The sequence below is a fragment of the Bacillus rossius genome, chromosome 1, assembly GCF_032445375.1.
Source record: "Bacillus rossius redtenbacheri isolate Brsri chromosome 1, Brsri_v3, whole genome shotgun sequence".
Taxonomy (NCBI): Eukaryota; Metazoa; Arthropoda; class Insecta; order Phasmatodea; family Bacillidae; genus Bacillus; species Bacillus rossius.
In genome coordinates, this window is record NC_086330.1 from 35,508,001 (window position 1) to 35,535,985 (window position 27,985).

The 27,985-nt window shown below is 36.3% G+C and overlaps 1 protein-coding gene across 1 annotated transcript in view; it reads right to left on the bottom strand.

Annotated features, from left to right (window-relative positions):
- The window catches only part of LOC134534323 (cysteine-rich secretory protein 1-like), a 223,693-nt gene extending 220,153 nt beyond the window's left edge, over positions 1-3,540 (bottom strand). The window contains exon 1 of the mRNA XM_063372712.1: positions 3,470-3,540. The gene's annotated coding sequence lies outside the window, so the exon portion shown is untranslated. The remainder of the gene's footprint in view (positions 1-3,469) is intronic.
- Positions 3,541-27,985: the final 24,445 nt, after the last annotated feature.

Sequence of the window (27,985 nt, forward strand, 5' to 3'; positions counted from 1 at the left end):
AGTAATACTGGGTTCGGATTCTTACCCGGGCATTTATGCTTTGTGTTGTCCCAGAAGCACAAATAGTTAAAATCATTTGTAAAATCTTCCCTGCATATCATCCCAGTATTAACTGCGCACATAATAAGCACAATAAAGCAAAATGATGTCCAGTTATCGAATATTCAATTATCTTTTCCATGGTTTGAATGAAATATCAAATAAAATATAAAATTATGGGTCAATTTCGTTATAAATACTCAGTATTATCTCGAATAACGTATTTCGTATATTTTAAAAAAAATCATATTTACAATATATTTATTGTAGTATTACAAACTATTTTTTTTCGCGAATAGTTTCCAAATGAATATTTTGTAAAAATTCTGATTTTTTTTGTGATGCTAAATGGATTGCATCATAATGGTTGTCTCGTGACCTTGCGATGCGTGCCCTATCTCTCGATCTGATGGTAACGCTCATTATCCGAATGTACCAAAGTTGGCACAAATTACAAATAACGCGCGCCTTTACCTTTACGAAAGATTGGAAGTTTGTAATACGAAAAAAAAAAAAATCGTAAATTTGTACAACAAATGGCTATGATTATTTTTTCACCTATCAAATACGTTTATGGAAATAATAATCAATATTTCTTGATGCGCTTACGAAAATTGGCGCAAAAATTTAAATTATGATAGGTTTTTATACAGACATATTTTTTTATAAACCATGAAAAATATAGGTAGTCGAAATAGCTAACAATTGTACTTTAAATTGTTTTATAATGCTTATTATTTTGGTCAGTTACCACTAGAAAGCTATTCAGAGAACGGTTTACAAGTAACTTTAACTAATGTAGTTACTGGGACAACACAAAGCAAGAATCCGAACCCAGCATTAACGCCAACATTTTTTTAAGCGTTACGGTTACTTTCATGCAGAATTAAAAATTATTTTTTTATTATTATTCCCGAAATAACTCCAGACAATTCCTGAGAATTTTCCTTACACCAGGCCAAAGCCTACATCGTCGCCAATATTTCTTACGTGTGTTGTAGTCTCCGATGACTTCTAGCGGTCTTGTAGCAAACGTTAAAATCCAATAAAATAATAATCCAAAGTCAGGGTAACTTTAACTCTACTACAGGTTGCTGTAAGTTTGGCACACTAAAATATTTCACCACGAAATAGCAGTGTTGTCCTTTTTTTTTTTTTTTTGCTCTTTCTTGTGCAAGAGAACCTGTGAATTTTAGGCTTACCTGCTAGTTTGTTGTTACCGAAATTCTATCAGTCTTACGGAGGTTGTAACAACTTAAGAATGGAAGCACCCTTAACTATTGTCTTTCTATGTTAATTAGTAATACCTAGGTTGTTTTAGTGCCGTTACTCTACATTATAAACAACTGTAAAAAACAATGTTGATAACCCTATTTTTTTTCCATATATGTTTGTAATTATGCGTTAACGTTTAAAGCCGTGTCCGAAACAGTATCAACTTAAGGAATTAGGTTTTAAGTTGTTACGGAATGTGAATTCAAAATGCTCACGTATCAGGGCTGCATTCGAACTCTATGTGAATATTGTAAATTCAAACCCCAAATCTCATAACTATTTACAGCCCTTACCTGCTCACCACGCAAATGATAAATAAAGAACCTAAAATCTTGATTATGAAAACGCTAATTTCGTAGTTAATGATGGAATCTACCTCATAGGTTAATTTATCCATTATTTGGTTCACAAAAAGCGTAAAACACTTAAGTATTTACTATGTGTACAGTGAAGTATACTATCGGCTCGATAAATATAAGAAAATGGAAATTTTTAAGAGATTTCTTAAAAATATAACTGAAACAAGTATTTAAATATTATAAAGATAGTTTTATGTTATTCAGGTGTATTAAATGTAGGTCCTGAATACTCACAAAAATCATAATAAGTTCAAATTTTCCAGTATTCAAATACATTATTTTAATTTTAAAATAAAATAACAATTTAAAAGTCTGAGCATGCTTAGTCTATCAATGAACGTTGATAGTGTGACAATATTTAAAACATGTTTAAGATTATCTGTCCTAACTTTATTTGATGGCGTATATTGAAAGCCATATTTCATCCCTTATTACCTCTTAAACTTTGTTGTAAAATTAGTTGATGGGTGGACACGAAATTTTGATAGTGTGACATGGCCAGATGCCATTTTCATAAACTTCGAATCCGTTTTGTCATATAAAGCCAAGTCTATTATTGTTTTGTCGTCCAGATAATCTTCTATTTTCAACACTCGGCTTGTCTGTCACTGTTATCCGGAGTTATTTATTTCTAAACTTTCTATACTGTTTTGGTTGCTGTTGTTTCGTCATTGTCAGACTGTGTCCATCTGTGCTGTCAGATTTTTAATGTATAGATTTCTTCCACGGAATGCTTTGTGTTGTCTAAGCATGTAACATTCAACAACAGCTGATTTTGGCTTTTTGTTGGTGTGTGTTTATGTATTCGTATTTGTTGACAATTCCTGAGGTATTTTTTTTGTTTACGACAACCAGTATAAACTAACATGAACCAGCATAAACCAACATGAACCAGCATGAACCAGCATAAACCAACATGAACCAGCATGAACCAGCATAAACCAACATGAACCAGCATGAACCAGCAATGGTGCACGTCCAACATATTCGACCGATAGCAAGCAAGATATCCAAATCAATTTTAACGAATCGGTGTTTGTATGTAAAATGTGTGTATGCATGTGACTAATTTCCGACTATAACTTTCAAAAATTTGTTAGGTATGTATGTGGGGCCATAAAGTTTTCAATTTCATATATGAAATAAATCAGTCGAAGGGTTGTTGATATATTGGTGTCAAAAAGGAGGAAGGGAAAATTTTAAACTGAGTAAATTAGGTCAAGTGGGATATCCTATGAAAGTTCTTTTTATATTACAGAACTATTTTTCTGTAGGCTTTATATTATTAGTCATAATAACCAAAAATATAGTAAAAAATAGATTTTAAAATACTGCAATTGACGCAAGACGGAGTTAAAATTTAGTGAGTCAAATAACATTCAGTTTGTGGGGTAGACTATTACTAAAAAGGTTTTACGCTATGGGTTATCATTAAAAATTTTAATTTTTTTTCATATTTACGTTTAAAACCACTTGTGAATTAAAATAATGCTCATTGTAGTACCAAAATTCACAGCTACATCTTGCTAGAAAAATGTTTCAAATGATGAACAGCGCTGACAAAAACGCACACTGAAATTGCGTAATCTTTGAAAAATTTTGCATAATTATTTACGTTTCGAATTATTTTGTCAGTGGATTGTAGATTGCATATAAGGGAAGTAGGTACTAAATTTTGCCAGTAGTTACGTACACTAAAAGAACGGAACAACGCGATGTCTCAGTTCGGGGGCGAACTGCTAGTGTGGTAAACAAGTCTCCCCCCAGCTGCGAGAATCGTACCCCGGGCGACTCACCTGGTCGTCGCCTATGTCTCGCCTCGCTCGTTCGCCGTCGACTGACGTCCGGACCAGCGAACACGTGGGTCGTCTCCTCCTCCCCCCCCCCCTCCTCCACCACCACCCTTGCTGCACCAATCACACCCCTCCTCGCGACGCCTGCCCCCTCCACCGTCCCGGCCCAGGCGGGGTGATTTAATAAACTGCGCCGCACCCCGCGCGTAGGGGGCGCGGCCAAGTGTGTCAAGAGCGCGACACTGGCACGACCCGATGAGCCCAACTTTAACACTGCCGTGGGGGAGGGGGAGGGGGGCTCTTCCGGGCCCCCTCCCCTCCCAAACACCCCTCCGCGGCTCCTCTCTTCCTTGGGAGATCGCGATCACAACTAACAAGACTCGGGCAAGCCTGCACGGTCGCGACTTGCGGCAAAGTAAAGTATATATCTACGTTCGATCAACCTGCAGAAGTTTTTTTTTTTTTGCTTAGATTTTACTCAACCTGACTCTGCAAGCGAACCGTAGTTTCCCTACGAGCTAACTTTTCGGTGGTTCTCGAGCAATTAGCGGAGACCGGAAAAGCTCGCGGGTTCAATCTCGCGATAGGCTGCCATTCAATTTTTTTTATTTTTTTTTTACTACAGCCCCTCCATGCGGAAGTCAGTCTCACACAGCCGAAGTGTTTGTGAGCCCTCCTAACAAAAATGGGAGTGATTTTACGGGAGGTTCCTAGTGCGTTCCAGGCCGCAACTCTCGAATCCCCTCACCTATTAAATATTTTATGCCTCGGGAGTGCTTACAGTGATAAATCTATTATATAGCTTCCTTTTTAGTGATAACATGTTTTTCGCTATCTAATTGGAACCCCCCCCCCCCCCCCCCCTTGCCAAAATCCTCTAACCACAGAGCACAGACTAGCACCCATTGCTCCTCACGTACTGCTAACTCCCGACCCAGAGGCTGCCATTCAAATGTACACACGCCTTTAAACTGCTTCTTGCTGTTGGCTCACTGTTCAGCTGGACGAGTCTGAGCCAATGAGAAACTCTCGACCAAAGAAGTACCGAATTGCAGGCAAACCAGTTGAGACTACTCACGGGTCAGCAGCCAATGAACTGGCGTTAATTTTCCCGAGTATACAGAGGACTTTGTAGTCCATCTTGAAAGTAGCCGAAACTGGGATTTTTTTTTTTTGGTAAATTTGTTTATATACATTGCAACCGAGCAACTGATCAAAAAGTTACGCCCAGTTGGCCACCACACATTTGAACCTAGAACATTAAAAATTGTTCTGTCCGTTTGTCTGACTTTACGAAATGTTCTAACTCAAAAAATTCCTAATTACTTTGAAATATACATAGGTTTTAAACAGTAAATTAAGGATTAATTTGATATTTATACTTATTGGTATATAAAAAGTTTGAAAATTATGATAGTTTAATACTAAAAATTAATTTCCGTTATGCATTACAATACGGAATTATAATTCTACTTCATAAAAATTAATCAATAAACAGTATTCAAATAGTAGTTTTTAGATCTATTGTTAACAAACTCTATCCTAATCACGATTTGATTACTATAATATTTCTACCAGTTTTTAATTACACAAGTAAACTATACGCAAATTAATATGGTTCGAAAAAAGGCCAACCAAATAAATGTAAAAACTCAATTGTGCGTTCAGATTATACCGTGGCTTCGTGTGCTTTGCATTTCGATTACTGTTTCCGAGGAACTTTTATACGCACTTGAGTTTGCTTTTTTTTTTTTTTTTTTTACTTAATGCTAATATTTGTAATTATTAGTATTTTAACCCAGTAAAAAATATAAATTAATATTATCTACATATTACATCTTAAATAAAAATTGTGAATTCAAAACATTTATTCTTTGGTGGAGTATATTCATTTAGTAGTATATTTTTATTTCTTTTTTTTTAACTAGATTAATTTTGTAATGAGATTGTGGCCTATATTTAGGATATAGCCCGTCAGCCCTCGACATTATTTTGTTCCTTGTTTTCCTTTTATATGTTTCTGTCTTCGTATTTTCTTTATTTTATTTGTTTGGTTCCTGCATATTTTGGATTACATATGTTATTAGCTGTCGCTTGATAAATAAACAATTTAAAAAAATTTGTTTTTACTATTAAAAATATGTTTGTAATATTTTTTTTTTATTTATGCATTTCATCCAGAAATTTTGACACACTACCCACTCCAGAGATGTTGAAGAAGGAAACGACCAAGGACTGTTGCACAGAAAACATTTCTTGTACTTTTACAAAAGTGTCCTTTGGAAACCAGCTACCGAGAAATAGTTTTATAATACTACAAGAAAGATGCTGCAACTTTGTGCAACACATGACTATTGTTATTTTTGCATATATTAAATACGTTTTTTTTGTGATAATACTGAGTATTTATTACGAATATTGTCCCATAATTTTAAATTTCAATTGAAGTTTTATTCAAGCATTTTTTTCAACCACAAAAAAAGATAGTCAAAAATTCAATAATTTGACTTTATTTGGTTGTATCATGCTTACTGTGTGCGCAGTTAATTCTGGAAAGCTATCCCGGAAAGGTTTTACAAATAATTTTAACTATTGACGGTACTGGGACAACACAAAGCATAAATGCCCGAGTAAGAATCCCAACCCAGTATTATCGCAAACACTAATTTGAAGTGATACAATTGTTTTTATGTATATGTACCAATTTACAAATATCTGTAACTTTATATGAATATTTCTGTTCCATTTACAAATTAAATTACATCGTACCAGTTAAGTTGTGTAATATCAATCCGAATAGAATAATTATTGTTTTAAATTTTCAATTTCAGGGGATAAGGACAGAACTTGTTTGACTCCAGAGAGGGGTAAAAATTTTCATAAGCTTACTTTCAGAATTACTACGTTTATAGTATGCACATAAATATTTAAACCTTGCCTGAAATAAGCACAGAATATAAAATTAATTAAAATAATTAGTATTCCATTTGTTGTGAAAACATTTATTATCAATACTAATTAGACTTTTGAGAAATCATTACTTTTCCTACACGTGAATACTCATGTTTCACCCTTGGATACAGCTGTGGGTAGAGACTATAAAATTCACGTTATATCTTGGAGAAAGACTGGGTTGTATTCAGTTACAAGTTTAAAATGTTTTTATTTTATAATTAATAATCAAAACCCAATAATATAATAATAGAAAATGTATAATGCATCCATATGCGATCTCAACAGAAAGTACCCTGTCTTAGCAAACAACAAAAATTAAATACATGGTCTTGTTTGTGTTCAAGTGGCAACAGAAAATAACGTGAATGTTGTAGGTCTCAAACTATGGGGTTTAATTTAAAGTTTAGAACTCATTGTTTACATGTATCCGTCTATTTTTTTAAGGTAAATTTATCCAGATCTGTTAAAATTGGTCAAAATAGTAAAAGGTCAGTAACAAAAAATTACTTTGGATGTGTTTGAAATTTGTATCAAAGAAAGTCGAAGTAATGGTTTTACTATTTCAAATTCATTATAATTTTATGCGACTGGAAAAATTCTCTGTTTTGATGACCTCTAGGATAGACTCCACCATCCCCTACAAACTTGCGCAAATGCTACTGGCTACTGACTTGAGACCTGTCAACTGTAATGCTTGCGATTTGATACTTCTTTGGTGGAAGGTTTCTGAATTGGCTCTTTAGATATACTCTTCACTGAAGCAATACGAATATACATGTGTTTGAATTATAGAATAACGCGAAATGAATCCGTGAATTTTTCCTGTCACTAGTCATAAGGCTGGACGGACGCCGCCGTTTAGTCATTCTTTCGAGAACTTCGTCACAGGTGTAGTTCCATTTTATCATTATTTATTTTGCTGTTTGATTAATTTATTAATGCTGCTTGCTGCTGGTAGCTATGTTTTTACAAATACAGCAGACTAAAACGCTGATGAAATTATCAAATTTTTATTGGTGCGCATAAACACCTTTTAATGTATGTGTGGTAATGACGAATACTGAATGGGTGATGAACATCTAATTAGATTCAGTAAACTATTTATTCAAATTAAAAGAAAACTACAAACTGTTTCTTTTTTTCATAATATCTTTTAGCAAAAAAATAAAATCCCCTGAGCGCTGATATTGTTTTGACTTGCTAGTAATTATTTAAAGAGACAAAGTAGTATCTAATATTATAAATAGAAATAATTTTAGTTGCAATATTTTGGCTATTTAGCACAAGCTACCTATACATTAGTGAACTCAACAAATATTCTTTGACAGTGACTGACGATACATTTTTGAAACTTTCTGTACGTTTACAAGAGATTCCTTTAGCAAACCTGTTGCTAAGAAATAGCCTGTAATACTACAAGAAAGATATCTAAATTTGTTCAACACATAGCTATGGTTATTTTAGCATATATGAAATCCGTTTTTCGCGATAATGCTGAGTATTTATTACAAAAATTGTTTAATAGATGTTTCATTCAAGCATATTTTTTTTTACAAACCATGGGAAAGATAATTGAATATTCAACAATTTTACTTTATTTTGGTTTTATTGTGCTTATTATGCGCGCAGTTAATACTGAAAACCTATCCAGGGATCGGTTTACCAATAACAGTTACTTTTAACTATTGGAGGTACTGCGACAGCACAAAGATTAAATTCCCGGGTAAGAATCCGAACCCAGTGTTACTGCGATCACTATTTTGTATTATCTTTGAAAGATTTGTGCAATGGGAGTGCATGACTTGATGTAAGCTTTTGGACATACGCCATTGCTAAGCACATGTATGTCTGTAGAAGAAAACTACAAAAAAAACCAAAAGACAAAAACACGAATTAAGCAAAAAAATTGTTGTTGTCAACAGGATGTAAACACCACATAATATTCCATAACAGGAATATTGTCAACAAACAAAGAAAAACAAAGAAAAATGGACTAACAGAACGAAAAATCCCTCACAAATGATGACAGCTCAAAAATATTAAGAAAAGAGAATATTAACAAAATACTATTATGTAGTAATTCAGTTATTTCCTTATAAATGTATAAATCTACAAATACCTGTCATTTTACATGTGAATAATTCTGTTACATTTACAAACAAAGAAAAACGTACAGTGCAGTACAGTGTCGGTGCAGTTCACGAGTTTTCCGACTTCTCTCGTCCTAACCGACTTGACGCGTTCCTGAAGTCGATCCCCCCAAACCCGCAGGACTGGTTCGCCTTATTCGGGGTGCGACGTCGCGGCACGCACGCGCGTCGGCATGCAAATGCACGTGACTCCAGCGCCGAGCCAATCAGAGCGCGCGTGCGCGTGATGTATAAACACGGTCTGGGATCGCTCTCTCCGAGACGAGGGACGACTGGAGACAATGCTTCTGGCATTCGCTTTTACGTCAGCGACTAAACATCATTTCAAACGTACTGAAGGTATGGTCTCACACGCCATGTTGATTTTTTTTTTTTGACGTGACAACGTCTAATAAATCGATGAACGCCCGGCTGCACGCACGAAAAAAGGATGACTCATTGTCCCGTTACGCTTTGTCCCGTTACGCTCATTGTACGCTTGCGCCGCATCTATCTCTCTTCCACTCGATTGGAACAACCATCGTTTTGACTTTTTCGAGGCACATTAAACTTGAAACACTCCCATTCGTTTCCTACTTTCCCTTTCATCGTCGTATCCTTAACAGAATAACACAGATTGGAAGAAGTTAAATAGCAAACATGTATAAAAGTTATAGTTAAAATAATCTATTCGTTAAAGTAATAAACATGTTTGAATTAATGAGTAAAAATAAAAGTAAATTTATCAATTAAATTGTAGATTTCATTTCACTCCTTCTTTGTATCTATACAAAATACTGAAAATTCAATAAAAATGATTCAATTTTATTCATAAAAGTATGCAATCATTTCATCAATGTTTTATTATGACGTTGTCACGTTAAACTATCGTCCATAAACCGACTTTACAGACAACCAATTTTTTTTTTCGAATAATTATAAACTTTTATTTAAAGAATTTTGATGTGTAACATCCTAGCTCTCAGTACACGGCATTTCGTAGAAGTCATTTCGTGAATGGAGCGGAAACGTGTAAACGCAGTGCTGTCATATGTGGTGGATGGCGCCAAAGTTCACAAATTCATAAGGGATATTCATAGTATTAACTGTTTAATGGATTGTAACAAGATGATGAATATTTTTATAAATTTCCTTGTTAAGAATAAGGTCCAAAGTATACGACTATTGTTTAAAATTTCGGTTTGCAAAATGGTAATTGCAGCTCGGGCAGCGAATTTCTGGTGGCGTATGCGAGAACTACGTGTGATTAGCGTTCATAAATTTGGTTGAAAACACAATTTGCTTATATGTAGACTTTTTATTACACTCGTCATTAATTTTAATAATTCTACGTTAAATTTTGTGTCCTAGTTTTGCATTATACGCAACATGAGAACACATGAATTTGTTCGTTAACCGAGATTAGATCTCTGGGGAGTACTGAAAGACTCTCCCACATGTTTATTTGTTTTTAACATTCCCCTGGCAAAGTTTCCAAATTTGTCTGCTGGATATGAATAAGACCTCTCAGTTTTACAAAATCATCTAAGATGGCGACCGCCACAAGGCGTCGTTCAGCTTCTATCCGCAGCCCTGTCCCCCAGGTGACGAAGGGTCTATCTGTGTGACTCCACACGACACAGCTGCGCTAGCGGCATGCGCAATGCATCGAGGAACGCAACTGAGCAAGCCATCTGGTTCCAACCAATACCAATATTTAAAATCATTTTGACCTGACGTCTAATAAATCGATGAACGCCGGCTGCACGCACGAAAAAGTGTCCCGTTACATTGTGACCCGTTACGCTGTGTCACGTTACACACATTGTTCCGTTACGCTGTGTCCCGTTACGCTCATTGTATGCTTGTGCCGCATCTATCTCTCTTCCACTCGACTGTTTATAAAGTGAAGTGAAAAGTTAATGTGGTTTTCATTGCTTATTACAACAACAATTTCGACAATAAAGTTTAATTATTCTTGCATTTTAAAAATCTGATTACTAGTATAATTTCAAGTTTTTATTCTTTTATTATTAAAATAAAAATGATTAAATTTTATTCATAAAGTATGCAGTCATTTCATCAATGTTTTGTTATGACGTCACGTTAAACTATCGTCCGTAAACCGACTTTACAGACAATCAATATTTTTAAAAATGATTTTTAAATTATTACACATGAAGTTTTTTTTTCCCCTTCTGTCATCAAATATGATACCTTAAACAAATCTAAAGTTAAAACAATTATTTCTGTCTGTACAAAATGATTTAACTCAAAAACTGTTGGTGGCATTTGATTTTAAGTTCAAGCAAGTTTTGAACAGTAACCCAAGATTATCAAGTCTTTCTTTTATTGTGCTATTTCAGGCGGTTCTGAATATGTAATTGTAATATTAATAAACCACAAATTTATTTCCGTGAATATTATTACAACTTTACTGCGTTATAAGTTAACAAATGAACCTCAGGAAATATTTTGAGTCATTGTGGCTTTTTATGTTTACGGTCTAAACAAAAATGTGTTGTTAATGTCATTGAGTAAAAGATGTTTCAGCCGTGGACATCATTTTCTTGAGTCACTTAATGGTTTTTGCTCGCTCTTGAACGTAAAAAAAAAAAAAAAGTATTTTACAATAAAGCTTTATATAACTTTAGTATACAAAAAAGTAAAGAATGACTGTCCATATTTTCTATATAAATAACGTGTTTGAACGAAGTCGTACATTATAAAATGTAATGCGGTAGTTTGTAAGCTGCCACCGTTAACGCGTCCTTATGTCTCTCGTGACGATCTTCAACGATCCCATCTTTTCCAAGGCGTTGAATAATTAATTCGGTTTGTCGGAACTTTTCAAAAAGGGACGTGCACATAAAACGAACTCTGCTGGAAAAAAAAAGTGAGCGAAGAAAGAGTCCACAGGCAGGATGAGTTGTGTGATCAATGTCCTTGGTACCAATGACCGGAATTTACGACCGGCAATGTAGTGCAACGTAATTTATAACATTCTGAGTGTGTTACTGAAATAGATATATGGGACTTACAAATCAGATGTATCAGTGCTGTCCCTATATTAACAGTCTTTTAGTGTTGTGAGTAATTATTTGTTCCCTCATATTGTTTTTTAAAATGTGGAAATTTCAATTGCCACAGTTATGTTTGCGTTATAATGAACGTATGCAGCGAAAATGTTTTCTTCAGATAGTTGGAGAACAAAAAAAAATCAGTGAAAGATGAGTGACCTAGGCACGTTATTTTTTTTTTGTTAATGCAGTGAATAATTTTTAGAAGACTTCAATATCTTTAGAGTGCAAAATTCAGATTGTTATTACGAGACAGGCTAGAATGTTTGCCATTATATGTACATTCGAAAGGCATTTTCATTTGACCATGGGTAATTTGACACGTCCAAAGAAAACCAATAACAAAACACTTGAATCACTATTGATCCAACCGTTTGTAGTCTGGACGAAAGTTAGAATATCGTAACAGGCAATGCACCAAATGCATTGACTTGTTTGTGTGCAAGTGTGTGTGTGTGTGTGTGTGGTCTGTAAGGCAATAAGAAGAGACATGCAAAATTCGCGGATTCATTTCGCGATAGGCTAGCATCAAAACAACTATACCTTCGTACCGCTTCTGCGATTGGCCCACATTTTATCCGGGGAACTGTGAGCCAATGGGAAACACTAAACCAAGAAAGTTCCGAATTACGGACAGCCTAGTTGAGACGTCTCACGCGTCAGTAGCCAATGAACAGGTGTCATTTACGCGAGTATTTAAAGGACTGTGGAGTCTATCCTAGAGGTCAATGAATCCGCGAATTTTGCAGGTCTCTAGCAATAAGGAACAATGCTAATTCGGCAGGCCTCCGGCAATGTGTCACTGGTTGGTTCGTCGGGAACATCGCCAGAGCCTGAGCTTTCGCGGGGACACGAATGTAGTGATCTGGCGGCTGGCTGTGCCCGGAGGAGACGGAAGCAGTGACAGAGAACGTGCGACCAGTGGCGACAGTTCCGTTGTTCGCTGCCGCCGCGGTCGAAACAGTGACGACGACATCCGCGCCGTACACTCGTTGGGGCCGCGTAGACGTCGAAGAGCAGAACTGTACACATTTCAAAATACTTAACTTGTTGTTCTTCACTGAGTCACAGTAGTCACGTGAAAGCATGGACGTCGACAGTGGTGGATACAGGAATATTTCCCCGGAGATGTTGAGAAAATTAAAAAAAAATATATTTAAATCGACGAGTTTCGAACCATGCTCTTTGAGTTACCAAGCGCGCTCTGCCGCATTCGCTGCAAAGGCACTTAAGGTATATAAGAGGATAATTGTATTATAACCATCGTAATGCAAGTTTTCTTAGGTATTTTAAAACTTAATATTACTTTTTACCACGACTTATTTTAGTTCACCAAAAATATTCCAGGGTAGTTTCACTATCATAAAGTTTCAATTGGCACACCAATACGTTCGGTATGTACCCCCCAATGTTTACCAAAGTGACTGTGTATGGGTTTATCTTGCTTGATCTTGCAGCCACCATCTCCAGTGTTGCAGTTACATATCCTGAAGATGGTGACTGCAATATAGACCGAAAAATGGGTGAAATCTTTTCCTTCGACGCGGATCGAACCCAGAAGCCAAGCAACTTCATACAATGGCCGCTAAAGCCCGCGATCCCTGTTAATTGCGTCGTTTTCACTTACTAGAAGTTACAATTTTTGTGTTTGCACATGTGTGTTAAGGGGGAAGTATCTTCGATTATTTTTTCTTCCGTAGTTTAGTCTTTTTGATCATTATTTTTAATAAATTTATAATATAACTATAATAAAAAATGTTGTAAATCTAATAATTATTAATTTAATGATTTTCAGAAGCTTAAAGTTAGATTTTTATTTCAACCCTAGGATGAACTGAGAGCATGCAATCGTGTTGTATACAAATTTTAATTAATCAAGTTGTGTATTAGTTGATGTTTATATCATTCATACATAAACCAATAAAAATTTTGTTTTCCCACAGTTCTACTAACCTCAAATTTTACAAGGTTTTGGGATATACACATTTTTTTTATTTATTCATAAATAGTATACAGAAAATATTAAGTAATGCATGTGAAAACCTACGCAAAAACGATTAATTTAAAACTGTATACGTACAACATGTAAGTTCGTGCTAGGGTTGACATAAAAATTGTGCTTATAAGTTCCCAAAAAAAAACTATCAAATAAAAAGGTATTAAATATAGTAGCAAACATTCTATAAATTGATAGTTAAATTATGAATTAATTTTAAATTAATTAAGATAAACATGAAATTTTGGAAGAAAAATAATTAAGGATACTGCATCTTTGAAGCATGCAACTTAACTCATACATTTGCGGGATCTAAATATGTCTTCGTGGAGACCACCTGAAATGAGAAAGGAAAAGAATTCCCAGCACGGTGGATGGAGCAGTCACGCGGCAGCCTTCGCCGCAGCGACAGAGAGAGAGAGAGAGATAAAGAAGGAGGAAGGGTTGTCGAAGAGGGGAGGGAAGGACAGTCCGCCTAGCGCCAATTAGCGCTGACCAGAGATCCACATTCCCGTCGTTGACCCCGCGGGCGTCGCGCGCGCGAATGCCGCGACATTCCTCGCTGGCCCGTACGCTGTCGCGTCGCTCGTCCGTCGCTCCTTTACAGAGCCACTGTGATCCATTTCAGTATCAACAACCCCCACAAAGAGTCTGCCAAACGAACAGACGAACGCCGGCGAACAGGCTCGCCGGACAGGCAGCGCAGCTGAAAACTGCTTCCACAGGTATTAAAAATCACTCTCTCGAATCTCATTCATTTGAGTTCAACCCCGCATCCGACAATTCACAGTAAAGTGTTTGCAACATGTACATCGCGGGTTCCGGACCCGATTTTGCTACCACGTTAAATCCTTGATGATGACGACTGCAATGTCGACCGAAACGTCGGCGAATTATTCGCCAAGGACACGGCTACAACCCAGAAGCCAAGCTACTTCAGACAATGGCCGTGAAAGCCTGCGAACATTATTCACGTTAAATCAAACTGAAATCAATAATAACAGGATCGTTCTAAAGAACGTTTGGATGTGACGAGGTGCGCAGTTTCTCCACTCTCCCTTCCTGGCGCGTCATGGACCTGTCCATTCCTTCGGCCATTCTGAAGCTAACAGTGAGCTGCAATGGTCATTTACTGTCCATAGTGGCACTGTGAAATATAAAATATCCCGCCAAGTATAGAGTTCATAGTGTGATACGCATTTTAATGTGAAAACTGTCCGCCCTATCGAAATTTACGGACAGACAACCGAGGTTTATGGTCATGTGATGAATTAAGCTTCAGTTCGAAAACGGTGCATCATGTTTAATGGCAGGCGAACGTGTATCAACGATGGTGAACGCTCGGGCCGACCTACAGTTGTGACTCCGAGTGGTTCCCATCAGTTCCCCAAATTGAAGGATTCTTTTTTTTTTTGGGCCGGGAACCACTATAGAAGTGAGGACTAAATGAGGACGTTAATGACTGGTTCAACAACTTGGCGGTAACAAGTTTTGTTTTATTACCCTTAAATGAAAATTTATATAGAAACAAAGTTTATTACTTTTATGACCCTCGTAACATCTCTTGAACGCACTGTCTTTCACCACGAGTCTTGCACATTACTAAAAGATGTGATGGGCGACATTCTGTCGGCCGGGAAACCCGCTATCCGTGGTTCGATGCATGGCAACGCGTTGGGGCGTCGGTACCCGCAACTGAAATGACAGTGCATCCTGTGTTCTTTGAATGATTCTTGTAGTGGGGAAAATTGGTTTTAACAACCAACCATTCATAGTCCGACAAGGCCACCAACAGTCATCAACTCTCGGTAACGATTGTAAACCTGCATCCAGCCTATTATATTGTATTATATTCATTACCAGCTTAATGCCCATCCTTATAATATTGTTCATCATCTGCATCGCCATTTTAATGCACCTTCTCAAATTTTAACTTCGGGCAGAACAAGCATAGTTACTTTTTTACATGCTTTATATTAGCTTCACCTGTATGTTTGTTTGTCTGTCCGTCTGTAACTCTTTAGACTAAGAGTGAGTGGCTCATCACTGTAAAATGTCCCACCAATTTCATTACTTTCGTTAGCCGAGCGGTCTAAGGCGCGCGACTTCTGTGACGTCAGCTTTCGTATTCAGCGATCGTGGATTCTACTCCCGGCCACGCCGGAAAAAAAAATGTTTTTTTTTTCCCGGTAAATTCTAAGATTATATCCATACATCTAACTGTAAATGATTCGGAGAGACTTTACCATTTATTTGTGACGTTGCAACTCCAAATAGTTATTCAGATGGTAATAGGTAGTGTCGGTAACTCATTTCCCTATGATAATTATACATAAATATAGTTTAAAAAACTAAAAAAAAACATGCTTTTAAAGAATATCAAACTAAAAAGTTAAAAATAAATATAGTTTAAAAAACTAAAAAACATGATTTTAAAGAATATCAAACTAAAAAGTTAAAAATAAATATAGTTAAAAAAACTAAAGAAACATGCTTTTAAAGATTATCAAACTAAAAAGTAAAAAAATAATTTTAAAATTTAATTTATGACAATAGTATATAAGCAATACTAGTATAGATGAGAAAAAAGCATGGGGCGCTTAATATACAAAAAATATGGCACAAAGCGCCTCAAGCTTTTTTCTCATTTATACTAGTATTGCTTATATACTATTGTCATAAATTAAATTTTAAAATTATTTTTTACTTTTTAGTTTGATAATCTTTAAAAGCATGTTTCTTTAGTTTTTTTTAACTATATTTATGTAATTCTTCGTTTACAATTGTATAGTGCTGTTGACTTTCGAAGCGCAATTAGATTGCCCGCCGGTTTTCGGCATGACAGGTTCTGGGTTAGAGTCACGTGTAAGGCAGGGGTGTACATTTATAATCGTCTAGACTTCTCACAAAAATTTTTCAAAGACAATTAAAATGCCAAACTAAACATTCCTATTCTGCCCCTTTTCACTTACTTCATAATCCAAGAAAATTTTCAAAGCAAACCTAAAGTTACTTGCTCCCTCTCAAGTACGTACATAAAATACTTCACTATTTTTTGATAGGTCTAATAACATGCTTAAATGTTTGGTAGCCATAGGCCTATGACTAACTTTTGTGAACGTTATAAATATATGTTTACTTGAAAAAAATAGTTAATCCCTATTTTATTGTTGGTATCAATTCAACATTTGCTTAAAATTATATCACAATAAAGTAATTTTCACTGTGGGAGTGATAAAAAGACGAAGGTGACAGTAACCTCTTACCCTATTTGGCGTTGACAGCACAAATTTATTACTTTCCACCAAACAGTTACAGAGTCAACTCGTTTCTTTTTGTGATGAATAACGCTGAATATTTTTAGTTCGTATAAATTTAACATTATTCCGACAAATTATTGAATTTTAAGGAAACATTTGGTTAGAAAAATCAATTCAGCCTAATTGAATTATTTCCAAAGTGTCTCTTTTTTGAAATAATGCACAACCTACGTAGGTTGGCTTCATCACACACACATTGAGTTTTTTATTTTAAATTTTAGACAATTTCTAAATTAGCATTGTATAGTGGTTTTTTACTAGCAAATTTTGACATCAGATAAATGCTACGTGACATCTCCCGTATGTAAAAAGACAGAAAACTTCATAATTAATACTTTTCCGGATTGAGTTGCAGTCACAACGGATCATTTTCGGAGTTTCAACAGAAGTGGACCCAAATTTATTTATATCGTCATACCTGGGAAATATTTCTTTATAAAAATCTATAAGTAGCAAAAAAAGTCAAAATTTCTGTTAGAGCCGGGTTTTAAGGTGTAGATTTTTCTTAATGATGGTTCAATAAGTTTGTGTTGCTTATAATATAGACAGTAATTTTTCGCAAATATCTTATTTCTAACTAGAATGAAATGCGATATGTCTGCGCCAGTAATTTCTGCCTGTGATCGGTTGCCGGTCTGCAAGAGAAGTCATTGCCTTATTTGGCCAGGCTATTTAGATAGCGTTTACTTCCGCACAGAGTCGCTGTAATTTGTGTGTCGATAGTGGGCGTTCACCTTAAAAAAACCCTCAACCAATCACGAAATACAGCGATACTACAGAGTTTTAACATACAAATTTTAAAGGTTTATATGTTTATATTTAAAACCTAGCAGGAACTGATGGTGTGCGATTTTAATTTAACCATTTGTATGTAGGCCTACCATTCGTCGAAAAATTTTTTATTAGTTTGTCTTATATAATACTAAAAAAATGTGTTTTTTTCCAAGATCAAAAAATAAAGATGATGTAACCAGTATTTTTTTTGGGGGGGGAGGGATACATTTTTAAGGATTTATGGATGATGCCCTAAAACTTAAGAGTTTAGCGAATATACAAATAAGGTTCATACTGACCGTTAATTCAAAACTGTTCATGCTAAGATTGAAATATAAAAATGTATTATTTTTTGAATCCTTAAATAATCTCTTATGTAATTTGTTAAACCATTTGTAAAATATGCGCGTAGCCAGTATTTGTAGAAGAGGTGGGTGGAAGGAAGCTACAAAAATATATTTTGATAGGCCTGTTTTTGTGGATCTTGGAGGGGGAAGGTGAGGGGTTAGAAAGGATGGTATGTAATATCCCCCAGATAAGCAAGGAGTCCTCCTCCAGATTTTTTTTTATTAAATATGATGCTTTACAACACATTTTGAAGCTATCTGAGGAACCATGAATTTTTTTTTTCAAAACCTTGAAATCATAAATATAAATATGTCACCCAATGCATGTTTAAATAGAAGGCTGCTCTCTTATTATGCATATTCATTGGGCATAAATTAATCTATACCTGTCATTTAATATAATTAATATGTTGCATTATTATTATTTTAAAACGTTTTAGCTGATCACGTCCCTTGTGTAGAGAATTAATAATTTATATTTTTTTAATTGTGTGCCCGTTGGGGAAGTATTTTCTTCTCATTTTTGATGAATTACCATATTACGCAGATACAACTGACTTTAATTTATCAACAGAAACCTAATAACCAAGTTTCATAGTTCTAACTTTAAAAATGACAAACTTCCATACAAACTTTCATCCCCTATTTAGCCTCCTTAGGGAATGAATTTTCAAAAAATCTCTTCGTTTTGCTCACCTACATTATATAAGGAACTCCTGTGCAAAATTGCATGCTTATAAATTATATAGCGATAGACGCGAACAAACTTTGGGAACTGCCCCGTCAACCCACAGAGGGCTTCACAATACCGGATAGCTCCAAGAATTGCTTTTAAAAACCTGGCTTTGTCACGTCAGTCCCATAGCTGGCAGACGGCATGCCCAGTATGAACAATTCATCTGTTAACACATGAGATACCAACTTTATGACAGAAAAAATAACTTTCTTTTCTCTTGGAAAAACATTGTTTTTTATCATAATACATATTTGCGGGAGATATTAAACCCCCTCATGTTCTTAATGTTAAAAAAAGGTTAGTTATTTTTGACACCAGACAATGTTATATGTAATTTTACAATTTATCTGTAAAATATATGTGCTGTTACATCTGTTGCCGTTAGGTTATTTTTCATACTCTCGTCTGTGTTGTTAGTATAGAGCTGTCCAGTATTAGTCTCCAATGTCAGAGGTGCGCAACTGAATACGCGGAATGTGGCCACTAAAAGCCATGCGGTTGAGAAATGTCATCAAAAATTAAGTTTTGAATGTAAAGAAAACATAGACTTTTCTTAAACATAATTACTTAAATAAAAAAAGTAATTTTGCAATCTTTCTTTGTTCAGAATTTATGGAATGCTGTACTAACGGAGTCACGTATTGAGTATAGTTGCAAAATATTATTTTTGGAATAATGTTTGACGATATTGAATTAACTTGGTGGCAATCAAATAATCATGGCATGCAGACGTGAGCACATGTGTATATATTTGCAACTGAAACTGAGGTTACGATTTTCAACACTCATACTTCGCGGGTATGCATTTTTTTTAACTTTTCAAACAATAGATAAAACATTTAACATATTGTTTTCGTTGTTCCGTATTGAAAAAACATATTATGATGAATATTCCCAGCAACGAACTACAACAACAACAAAAAAAATAAGGTACCAACATTTACTTTCGAAAATTTAACGACTTTCAGGTTTTTGTGTTGCTTATAAATACCTCACAGTTCGCTGATTTCCGCAGAAAAAATAAGAGCGTTGGTTATATCTAGAGACCTGCAAAATTCGCGGATTCGTTGACCTCTAGGATAGACTCCACAGTCCTTTAAATACGCGCGGAAGTGACACCTGTTCATTGGCTACTGACGCGCGAGACGTCTCAACTAGGCTGTCCGTAATTCGGCACTTTCTTGATTTAGTGTTTCCCGTTGGCTCACAGCTCCCCGGATGAAATGCGGGCCAATCGCAGAAGCGGTACGAAGGTATAGTTGTTTTTGATGCTAGCCTATCGCGAAATGAATCCGCGAATTTTGCATGTCTCTAGTTATATCATTGAGTTGCGACTCTTTATCTTCCTTGCTTCGTGTCTAGTGTCTCGTACCTGAGCACTTTAAGGAAGGTGGTGGGGGGAGAAGGTGAAGGGGGAGGAGGGGGAGAGGGGCGCCCCTGACACCACAGACGCCGCGCCGAGGAATGAGGTCGACCCGGGGGACGCGCCGCCCCGCCCCGCCCCGCTCGATGGAGACGGATGAGCGGATTGTTCGCCTCAATTAAACGCGGCGAGCGTAAATCACGGGCGCCGCGGAGGACGCGTGACGTCATCCCTCTCTCTCTCTAACTCACTCTCCAGCCGGCCCATAACCGCGCTGATAGAGTCGGTTCACGGCTAATTGAGGGGGGAGGTCTTCGACAGACAAGTACCATTCTGTTCCTCTCCTCCGCGCGCCGACGCGAGACAACGTCTTTTCGGAGCTCTTGAACAAGAGGTGAACTGATTTTTTTTTTTTTTTTTTTTCCCTGTTTCTGCGCACGTGCTGGATTTTCACGATTCGTCGGCGACCTCTGCTCTCCCCGGCCCTATAGGTGCGAGTGGTTCTGAGTTCGAGCGTACATTCACCACAAAAAAAAAGTGCATGACAAAAACAATAAAACTTACAGATACTACATATAATCTGTCGCACGCTTGGATTTCAGTACAAAGAAAATGACGTCCATTGTTGCCAGAATGATATTACCTAGCTTGTTGCATTAAAAAAAAAAAATTTTAATATTAATAATAGCTAAACATAAATAATTTTCAATTTTTCCTTTTGTTGTTTTTTTTTTCTTATACCAATTGTCGACATTCTGAAAGAATAAAAATATATCAACTCTAAACACCAATTATTATTTCCCAGGAGAAACTACTTGTAGCAGTCGGTCACTACCAACAAGACATTCCACTAATTATGTGCTATGGTCAAATAGAGCAAATATTATTAATACTAAATTATATTTTAAAAATTAAGGCAAGAGCGGTATAAAACAAGAAGGCGTCTTTTAGTTACGTTTACTTGTAGTTAATAATTATATATTTCCAAATGATGCTCTTGATGAAATACAAAAATTAATGTATTTCCAAAATTCTCATTCCAGAAAACCCTTTTAAAATATATTATTGTACATTTTTAAAATTTTGCATTGCATTTTAAAGTTGTGTTTACAAAATTGAGCTCTTTGGGTATATTTGGCAACAGAGCACAATGAAATAAGAACAGCTCTAATAACATATATCATATATTGGAAAAAGAGAGTAAAATTCCCATTCAAATGTATAATGCAATTTCCGAATGAGGCAAGCTATAAAAATGAACGAGGTTTCTTGGATTGTAGGTATTCCAAGACAAGACAAAAAAAATACAGGTTTATGTTTTGAATATGCTACCCTAAACGTATTCCTAGTGCACTATAGGACACGGCCAGTCCCTTATTTTTAGTGAACGGATTTGGTGTCCTATCCGTTACTTAAATTACGCGCATACACAGAGCTCACCATTTTTTTTTTATTTCGTCAAGAGGGTGGACTCGAGTCTTGCGCCATTACCTTGTATATAGTCATTTCTGTGATCATAGGGAGACGTACCAAGCGTGTTGGTGTGTCAAATGAAACTTTATGATAGAGGAACTATTTTCGAATAATTTTTTTTACACACTAATGGTCATGACAAGAAATAATCACAACTTTATAAAAGTACTTGAAAAATTATAAAGCCCGTTCTTTTATGTGCGATGGTGCTGCTATCTCTAGTATTTTTCCCTGACAATTGTATCGAGGGTTGCAAAAGTCCGGTACATAGAATGTGTTGAAACCAGTCCTAGCCTCGCTCAGGGCACCGTTTATTAGAACGGTTGCCGAAGGGATTCCATACTGGGATTCGGTTTGGAGAACGGCCCGCGAGTTAGATTACTGCTGTGTCCCAGCAAGGCAGTGCTTATTCGCTACCTTACCCGAACTTCTTGGATTACCGCCCTTAGCCGCGTTAAAAGTGAAAAGTTAAACAACTTTACGAACGATATACAATCACTTTCATCAGGCAAAAGTGTTGGAGATGTGGGTGTGAAAATTTTAATTCATTCCATTACCAACATGGATTTACATAATTTAAGATACGTCAAACAATAATAATTTGTTTTCTTTTGATATGTGGGTACTCTTTAAACCACGATTTTTGTTTCTATCAGTTTGTAGAGGGTAGCACGAGGCCTATCTAACCCTCATATATTGAGCTCTTGCGTTGTAAAGAAATACCAAATGTATGTTTTATTTAGTGGTGATTGTACAAAACCATTCATAAAATTTAATTGTTTGTTTCTGTGAAGAAAAAGTTACAGAATTTTCTAAGGTTTGGCAAAAAAAAAAAATATATATTCCTGTAAATTACCGGGAAACTTTTTCCAAAATAAATACCTTTCCGGAAATATATAATCTCTACTTCTATCAGCAGGAGAGTGTTACACTGACGATGACGACTGCAAAGTTGACCGAATTTTTTTTACGAAGCTAAAACACCTCACACACAATCCATTAAAGGCTATAATTCTTATCTCAAATGAATGTCAATAAAAACTCCAAGTGAAGGGGTGGTTGGCTTGTTGGTATACTGATGGTGGGGGAAAAAAATTCGGCACAGTGGTGACATAATGGATCAGCATTCCAGAGGATCCAGGCTGGAATCCCGATCCGTCCACCCTGACTTCAGTTCTCAACAGTTTTCCACGCGAATTCCGGAACGAGCCATCCCACTACATGCCATGGTCGATGACTTCCCCCAACATCCTCGGCATTTACAGTCGTGAGCCAAACGTCTTCAATGACCTCGTGTTGAGGAGATCGTACATCCAAATAATAAAAGTGTAATGTTCTATTTACCTGTGGAATCCTAATTTTGTTATTAATTTAAAAAATATATATATTTAGTAAAAACTGGATTAAGTATTGTTTTTAGACAGCGGGATGTTCACTAGGGTACCAAGCATATGTGCTCACAAATTCGAGTGACTATGGCTGAGGTCGAACCCGATACCCTCTACCAGATGAGCCTTATACCTCAGCGATCTTATGACCTCCGAGGAACAATTTGTTAGTTTGATGTTGAGCACATTTTTATAAAATTTAATATTTGTTGGCTATCGTGAGCTATAAATTACTTATTGCGCTTAACTCGAACATAATAGCGAGTGTCAAGAAATTTTTTTTTTGTGTTTGCTGAGTATTCTTCTGATTGTTTTTTCTTAAGAGTGCGCAATGCGGGTCTCTCAAGAAGCCGCTAAGTAATTTTATAAAAATTTGAACATGAAAACAGTAAAAGCTGGCAACCGCATCGAGCACCACTGGTCTTACGTCGATGTTGTCAACTATGCACCGGCTCATTCTTATGTTGTGAGCTCAAAATTGGGGGGTTTCCCAACCATCGCACGGACACCACTTGTACGGACTTTTTTTTCCCCCCACCAGATAAGATTTTTAAATGTCAACGGCGATACCTCTAAGTGTACACTGTATTTTATATTACATTTGACGGTTGGACATAGCTTATAATTACTATTTTTTTTTAGCTTTGGCGGCATCCAACGGTACGTCTAAAAATTCAGAAACTCTCATGTTTGTCGTCGGTCTGATTATGAAACCTGTTATCCTCTAGGCCAGGGGTCGGCAGACCGCGGCTCTCCTCACGGGATTGCACGGCTATGCAACTCTCTGCGCTGCCACAGCACAAAAAAAAACGAACAAAATGAAACGGCCCAATCACAATGCATGTCCTCAACCTGCGCTCTCACCTGCCATCGCATCGTCTACCACCGCACTCGCCAGAGGCTTTTTTTATTTTAATAATTAATTAATTAAAATAATTTATGATTTTTTTGTTTTATTAGTAGGGCTCTACTAATGAATATCATATTTTATACATTTACGTGTGTTTTTATCCCTAAATAACCTTTATTTTTAAGGTTTTGTGTTAAATTTATGAATAAAATATTTTTAATTTGATCTCTGTTTTATTGTCTATCTAGATACAGAGAAAAGACGTGTTGCGGCTCTCTTAAAAAAAATTGAAGAATGTGTTAAATTAATATTTGGCTCATCTCACTCGAAAGTCTGTCGACCGCTGTCCTATATTGCAAGAGAAACAAAAAAACTAAAACTCGTATATTCATTTTTAGTACCTACTGGTTGTAACAAATTTCATACCTAGTAACTCCTTAGTTTCAGTTTAAATCAAAGTATCAATAATACTAAGCAAAACAAACATACACTCATGACTGCTACAGTAAATTAATACCGGTACTTAAAATTTACCTTCAACAACAGAATATAGAGCCAATTTGTCGAAAAAAATCTATAACGCTCGTTCGCAATTTGCGTTACGAGTTTTATCAGCTCCATTATTATAATACATCAGTTCCAAATCAACACCATAAAATTTTGCTGTTTATAAATTCAACTACGTATATCAACTACCTGTACATGAATTTATAACAATCAAATTCATATGTTTAAAGCAATAATATTATTATAAAAATATACATAAAAAAGATAATTTCTGATAAAATTATTTTTTTTTGCTGTTGGTCTGATGTAATACTTAACAATATAAAAAAACTTTTGATAAGTTTATTGAAACTGTGATGTATGCTCAGTGAATATTAAAATAAGTTACAGAAATATTAACGATTGAAGCGTTCCACAACGGAGACTTACAATTCAAAACTCCCTCTTCTCCCCTTGTGAAATTATTAACACCAAGTTAAAAAAAAAACAATTCTAAGACGGTTTCGGTTTTAGTTATTTTTATAGGTTATAAAACAATATAGCACGTCGTGTCACTAGAGTCTTCTACATAACTTCGGATAACGCCAAACTTTTTGAATTGTCTGCTTATTTAAAGTTTAATGTGCCGTTAATTTTCTGCAAATAACGTTCGGCCTTAGAGTGCCTTAGCTCGACCTTTAAACAGGCCAGCAACGCTCTTATCCTTTCTCCACATAAAATATTGGGCTTTTGTTTTGCGAAGGACGATGTCCTTACAATACTTCCACGATATCTTTATTAGCGTGTCCGGTATTCAACTCATTATTAAATCGTGAGCACATTCGTAAAGTGTTGGGAAAACTTTTTAATTTTTTTTTAAATTTTTATTAACTACTACAAAGAAAGTGCTTTATTATAAACGTCAATTATACGAATATTTTGACATGAATCTCCGACAGGAATATGAAATATCGGTTTGCGTGTCACTTCGGCTGAGGATTCAGCACCGTTTAAACCTCGTAAACAATGAAAGCTACACAGAGTTGAAGTAAATGTATCTTGGTAGAGCAGACTTTTCTCGCGGTTGTTATGTATGAATCAACCCGTTAAAATTTGCAGTGATGACGTAATGAGGGTTTGGTGAGAAGCGTCGAATTGAAGTCGGTGAGAGCTATGACTCCGAAAGTAATACATCGATTTGCGTGATTTAAATTTTAAGTGGCTTGTGTGTGAACAGTGAGCAGTTATAGTTGAGTGGAATAACAATAAAGTTTTTAATTTTATATTTTGAAGCTATTAATCGCAAAATACCTAAACGAAAACGGGTTATGCTGGAAAGAAAAAAGAAAAAAAAGAAAAAAAAGAGTAATCACCCGAGAAGAAGCAATTAAAAATGAAGAGAAGTTTTCGCAGGTATCGAATGAGGTCAAAATTAGCCGGCCGAGAGAAATGAGCCAGTGGGGCAAAACGTGCCCCCGAAAGAGGCACGAAATTAGCGCCCGAGCGAGCCTCAGCCGTCTACCTCGCGATAAGCGACGGGGAATGAAGAATATTGTTTGGTAATGGACGTGTATATGCTCTCTGATGATTCTGGTGTAGATATGGAGTCAGTTGAGCCGGTTTTTAACACGATGGGCCGAGTTTGCCGCGGTTTGGTGTCGCAATATTTCTAGCGTGGCCGCCCGATCGTCAAGTAAGACGCTCATCGAATTCACGTCTAAAGATAAAGCAAAATCAAGTTTGTAAAATTATTTTATTTATTTCATACACGATATTCCCGTTAAATGCAATGGAAATTCATGAAACAAACCCCTGTCGGCTGTAGTCCAAAATACAACCTGTTCAAAAGTTATTTTAAATGATTGGCTTATCGGTAATTTTTCATTAGTTTTAGACGAGGTTAATTTTAATTTTCACAATTTTACTGACTTCAACAAGTCATGAGACTCATTTTAACAATTAAAAATCTACAACCACGCTATGTCACGGACTCGAAGTTAGAACTCGTAGGCCAGACGAGCTGATTAGTCTCTTCGGCACCACCCCCTTAGGCTGTGGTCTTTATCTTCGCAATAAACGCAAGGGTGCAAGGAATAAAAACGCAACTAACGCAAAAAAAATCACACTTTTTTTATAAATCACGAAAGTCGCAAAACTTCAACACTAACTACAATTCGGAATTGTAAAACTATAGAAGAAAAGTTCTTCTTTAGTGAGATAAATATAAATCATGTAAATATCGAAACATTTATAAGCAATAAATTAGACAGAGGTTATAGAGTGTGTGGACAAAATGGGAATATGAGCCACTTAGCGCAGTGCTGAGCCGACTGAAGGCAGCCCCAACAGCCGACGTCTGCGGCCGCCATCTTTGAATTGAAAGCCAGCCAGACAAGAACAAGAGTTCGCCTGGTTCCAGTCTTTATATCAGTTCTCGTCGTCTGGAATACCAAATGTATTGCAAGTAGGAAAACTGTTCAGTGTTGAAACTTACAGCTACTGTCGCCTGTTCTGTATCAGTGGTGTCGTCTTGCACGTATACGTACATTGCAACAATGTCCTCGGTCCTTTCTCCAACTCCTGTATGCTGATCTCCACATCGCCGTAGAGGAAGTCTTCATGAGGTGCAGCGTGGGATGCTATATCTTCATGCGTTAACTTAATACACGGTGAGTTTCCCATGGAGACATATTCATTCATGTTAACAATTTAAAAAAAGGCAATGTTGAGGTACCTTTAATGAGTCTAGGTTCAAGGTGCCTATTCAATATTTTTCTCCCAGGAGCCTGACGTACATCTGATGCATTTCCTCCAGATGTCACACTGCGTGTAGTTCTTCAGCTCGTCTCTCGTTGGTAAGGCGCCTCTCTTCAGCCTGTGCAGCCGCACTGGCTGATCTCATTTGTAGTTTCCGGTGAGGTGACTGTAGGACTGCAGGAAGTAATACAACTGTTCAAGAAAATTATTCAGAATTATGTTAAACTTAATCTCAATAAAGTACAAAAAATATTAAGCTTTCAAAATTATAATTTTGAATACGTCCGTTTTATGTTTCTTTCATCTTACAACGAATTGATCTCTCTGAAGGAACTGCCTACTGAAAACAACTCCTCGATTGTAAAGTGTTATTAAACAACATGCAAGTCTCTTGAGTGCTATTATAAAACAAATCCAGCGTCTTTTTTTAAGTAGTTTTACACTAATGTACGAATTTCTAAAACAGTACGCACCTATCTGCTCCCCTCCATTCTCTCAGTGCTAGTCCACCAGTACCAGATAGACACCATTTCCCAGGCGTGCAAGATGCACTCGACATGAAGGCAACTTGCTCCCGTGTCGCCTGACTTGATTAACCTTATCTTATTTCATTTTTCTGAGCGGCAAACACGGTCGTGTATCCAGAGATATAGTGACAATGCAAGAAACTCGTCTCTTAGTTGCTAAGGGCTTCTCAGTGTTAGTAGTAATTATGCACACTTTATTTCTGTATCTCCATGGCACAGCTTAAGTCAACTGTAGTGCCAGGGGTTCGAGGTCTGAATACCTGATCCTGCATGTAAGTATATGTTAAGTCTGGCTCGTAAGCTGATCCCTAGCCTGCGTCATAAAAAGAGATATGTAA